Genomic DNA, 5,447 nt, shown 5'->3' on the forward strand with positions numbered 1-5,447 from the left:
TCGTAGCTTCACCTATTGTGCGGCTTAACATGGGCACCTGAGTATTACTATTTCTTTTTGGTTCTTTCTTAATTTCAGCTGACTGATTGGAATTTTCTTTTGTAATTTTTCTGGTCCTTGTTTGGACAGCCATTTTTCAAAGAAAAATTGCTACGTTTTCCGTAAACACATTTCTCAATCACCTTTTTACCTCACATATATCAAATCATTACAGTAATTTTTCTACAAAAAATCTAAAAAATACAATCCAATATATTTCTTTCTTCTGTCGACAAAATTTGTCTTGTCCTCTTCATCATATTTCTTTCTTCTGTTTCTGCTTATATTTCCTTTGGTCCATCCAATTTTTTTTTAAAACAAAAAAAAGAAAAAGAAAGAAAAGTGTTTCTTCCCCACGTTTTAATCTCCCTCGTCCATTTTTGCAGTTTTCTTTTCTAGATAAGTAATTGAAGCCGCTGTCGATGTACTTCACCAGGTTTGAGTTAATTATGCAGCTGCAATGCTAAATTTAAAGCCGTCGATGATGAAGATGTAGAAACATGTGACCAAATCAAAAGTAAGTAGTCTATTTATTTCCTCGAGACTGAATGCTTTTCCTCAATTCTTACTCGTTATTTGTATCCACTTTTTTATCGCTAAAAATTAAGGGGAAACACCACATCTTTTCAAGTGTCTTGTATGCATTTATCGGTTTTAGTTCATATTTGGTCGCAAATTTCATAAAAACCGCAGTCATAAACGATTGAAATGGGACTGTGATTCGGAGATTTGTAATCCAACACATCGTCATTCATTCGTTGGGCTACCCACCCGCAGTAGATAGATATATATATATGTCGCAGAGTTGGCCCAGTTGCAATGACCACTCATTGTTGACTTGTGGTCAGCTCTTTTGCAGATGGAAATAGTAAATGGTGGCAATGTTTTCTATTTCGAAAAAGCATGTTTCTGTTCTCTTTCGGCCTTGCACTGAACACAAGTTTCGGCCTTTTCTTTTTCTTTTGCCTAACACTGAAAACGAGTCTCCACTCCGCACCATAACTTGCACATATATTTATTTGACAACCGCAAATAGCTTCTGCCAGCTGCTCTTCAGCGGCTTCAATTCACATTGCATTCTTGACTGAAACGCGAAACGGGAGCTGAGGACATTACTGACGATTTGCATCACCTGCCGAAACCCCTTCTCCATCACAACAGATATGTTATCTGAGATTTTTGTTATCAGATTCGTCTTTAACCTTTCTAACTGCTGCTGCTCTATTTTTTCCCTAACCGGCAAGAGAGCTAAGAAAATGGGAACCACCACTCAGCAAGTTTGGCTTCTGAGAACGGATGCTTCATGGTCACTGATAAAATTCTAATACACAAAAAAGGAATTCCATCCAGCATACATACAAGGGTTTAACGCTGCAAAGGTATTCCTGGAATTCTGTTGCTCCGTCTCCCTGACTTGTTCCCCAGTTTCTCCTTGCCTCCCAACACACTCCACAGCACTAGTAACTGAAAGAAGCTCGTCTTCTTGAAGACTTGGAACGCCAAATACAACTAATACAAAATAGTTACATTTATCCACATGCATGTCAATCAATCTGGAATTTATCAGAATACCATTAAATCAAGCACAGAATAACCATCATCCCGTCATATGGTCAGCCTGTGCCGTTGGTGTGTGTCCGTCTCCGTTGGTTTGAAACAGCCATCGAGCTCTCAACAAAGACTCCACACTACGATTGCTCCATAAGGTGCAAGACAAACCCCCAGCATTTGGAACATCATATCACACCATATTAATGCAAACCTTCCCAGAAACAAGAAACATTATTCGCCAGGTAACGTATTTCCCCACACTCCAGTTGATTTGTGCCCATTCCACCCCCCCCCCCTTTTTCTTCTCTTTCTACACCATGGAAAATAGGAAAAGCATGAAGAAGATGAATTGCATGCTAAATATTACTATATTTGTCATTGCCCTCCAAAAGACAATTACACTGACCATGTTCTTCACGAGTTACAACAGTCCTCAAACCACAAAGCAAGATCTATGACCCTCCTTCACAAAATATGTTGGAGCATGGTGCATAAATAAACCTTAATCCTCCAACGTGAAAACGAATAAATTATTTTCAAACTTGAAAGTCATAATCCAGCAAGTGTATCATCAGATACTTTAAGCACGTTTACAAGGGTAACTTTTTCATCTAAGCAAACCAAGAAAGTATGACTTTTGTGGGGAATTAATCACCAAAGGATGGAAATTAGTCAAGATTTTCACTACACTTCTTTTTCCCCACTCCAATTCCTAATGCTCCCAACAAAGGAACATATTAACCTTAGCAATCTCTCTGTTGAAGTGAGCTAAATTAAACAACTAAACCAAAAACTATAAACAAACTTTGATGGACAGCAGTATGACACTCAAACTCTGAAATCAACAAATTGAGAGGTGACAAGCATGTGATGAAACTTAAACAACATGAAGAAAGCACGATCACTAAAAGTCCAAACCTTCAAATCAAACATCACAGAAGAGTTCCTTTAATACCCAAACTCTTCTAAAATTCTTTCAAATGTATATGCCAGGTCATTATAATCGGCTGGGTCTTGGATTTGGTCAAGGAACCAAAATAAGAATAAATAAAACCAAGAAAAAGTCCTTCAATTTTCCTCCTACCAAAATGAAATTTCTTATTCACAATTACGCTTATTGAAACATATGCAGTACCCAATTGAAACTATCGTTTCTCATTCTTTGTTTCAAATCATAGTCTTCTTGTTATCCTTATATACTTAACAGGAAGAAATAAATTTTTAGGAATATTATGGCCATCCAAAATTTGTGCATGGTCTATAGAAATCCTTCTCCAAATTATCTTAATTTTAATAGCATGCGCTCTTTATAGAGTATAGACATCCAAAATGTATCTCTTAATTTTAATAGAGTATGCTCTTCATGCAAAGGATTTAAGATGCCTTTTCTTGTTTCTTCATTTCTTCTATAGGACTAACAGTAGCCTTACCCTCAATCGTCATCAAAACTACATTGCCACTAAGATACCCTTTAAAACTAATAATATGTGAAGCCTATAAAGGTATGGGAGCCTCTTCTAATGATCTTGAAGATTTGCCAGATATGTAGTCAGTTAAGTTCACCTTGACTAGGTAACAAGAAATTCTCCCCCACCCACACACACACGCACACCCCCCCCCCCCAAAAAAAAAAACAAACAAAAGAAGGGGAAAAAAAACGAAAGAAAGAAAAGAATAATTAGACAACACAAACAAACAATTGAAAAAGAACATGTCGTTCCCACTTCCAATTTTAACTTTTGTTGGTTCACCACAAATCTATTCACAATGTATGCAAATAAAGCACTCAATATAGCAAGCCATCTGCCTTCCTTAAAAAACAGCCAACTTTAATGATCTCAAAACTTGTCCCCTTGACACATATTGACTAAATCATCTCAGTTTCTTTCCCACTTGCATTAGGTTCATCTTCTTGATTCCTTGTTCTTTCTTTTAGCATTTTATCCCTCAGCATTTCCAAATCTATCTCTTCCAGAGTCAATCTCTCTTTTGAAAAGCAATTTGCACTAGTAATTATTCTTGGACCATTATCACTGTTGTATTTTAATAAAACTGTCTAATTGACAAATATAAGAGATTGCAGCCCATGCTAAGTTTTGGATCCAAGCACCGATATTAAAAACATTATCTTGAAGGGGGCAAGCAGCAGAACTAATGTAATCCTCAAGATTGAAGGGTGCAAAGCCATTTTCCCCATGCATCTGCTATGGCGATGTATGAAGAAATGTATAAAGCTTCAACATATACTTATTTCAACCAAGGAAATGAGATATGGTAAATCACAAACTCGAATTTTTCAGCAGGCAACTTTCAATTCATTTACTTTTACACCTTACCGCGGTGCATAGTACATGGATGAACCAGGAAAAATAACCATTTAACAACGAAACTGCATAACAAGCTTTAACAAATTTAAACCATGTATCATGCCTTCATATGAATTAATGAACACCTAACTACAGATGCACCAACGAGAAGTAAAGTTGAAGAGCATTAATTGATTAACACAAATAACAGTAAAAATCAAGCCTGTGTCTTTGATAAATTTGTTTTCTTACTAAATTAAATTTCAACTAATTAAGAGGTTTTAGAGACATTGAAAAAAACAGCAGTCCAACCAAGTCATCAGATTTCCTTTCCTTGTCATATCCTTCACTATATTAACAATTACATTACACAACAGCTCATAAGTAGACAAGAAATGGGGCAACAAATCTACCTCAAAACTAAGCACTGCATATTCAATATATATCATTGTCGTTATTCAGCTAACAAAAAAGTGCAAAACTAAAAGAAAGAAAAGAAAAAGAGTAGAAGTAACAAAAATCAAAAAGAACTCAAACCAGCTCAGTACATGCATTTGTTACAGCTCCCCAATACACCTGCCACGGACCGAGGTAGTTCTGAGTTTTGTAGAGATTTCATTGAAACCAAGCTCAAGAAAATCGTTTTCTAAGCTTAACAATGGAAGAGAACATTTTCCTCCTGGAACCCACAGCATTGATGCCCATGTCCTTAAGATCCTCCAGCGTCAACATAGGCAAAACCTCATCATCCACCTCATGAATCTCGAAAACCGGCGCGTATCTGCCCAGCCCCAACCCAATCAGCCAGTCCCTCACCCCACAGCTGCTATTGTGATCCCCAGAGTTGAAGTCATTGTGAATTCCGTTAAAAGGGTGGTCAAAATTGAGGTCGTTGTCGCGGCGGTCGAGGTCCGGGTCAAGACTGTCTGAACGCGAAAGCCGTCGAGCTCTGACCCCGGCCCTGCGATCCCAAAAGTGAAGCCCCGTGTTGTGATTGATATCCTGGGAATGAACAGGACTGTGGTCTTTAATGGGAGAGTCGGAGCCCTCCTCAGGCTGGAAGTCAGGAAAATCATCGTTTTCTTGATTCTCATCTCTGAACGCGCAGTCTTCGTTTTGGGGAAGCGTTAAACCTCCGTTGGGTGCGGCAGCTTCGAATTTGGGAGCAGAAGCCCAATTAGACCTGACCCGCTTGGTGGGGGGCTTCTTGGTCTTGGTCCTTTTAGTGCCGAAGTCGAAGGCGTAACTGTTGGTGTTATCGTGGTGGTAGGTGCGGTCGGGGGCGGGGGCAGGGGGGGCGGCGCCGTTGACGAGGTTGGTTAAAGGTCGGGTCTTGGAGGTTTTGGCAGCGAGAGAAGGGTCTCTGTGGAAGCGCCAAGTTTTGGAGGGGCGGCGAGGGTGGTGGGAATGATTTTCGAAAGATTGGTGGCCGATTTCACCTAATCGAACACTGGGCCGGCGTTGTCTCTTGGGGGCTAAAACAGTTGGAGGGGGGGCGATAGTGGCAGGGATATCAGGGAGATGGGAGGGGGGGCGGGGGAGGTGGTGGAG

The sequence above is a fragment of the Coffea arabica genome, chromosome 11e, assembly GCF_036785885.1.
Source record: "Coffea arabica cultivar ET-39 chromosome 11e, Coffea Arabica ET-39 HiFi, whole genome shotgun sequence".
NCBI lineage: Eukaryota > Viridiplantae > Streptophyta > Magnoliopsida > Gentianales > Rubiaceae > Coffea > Coffea arabica.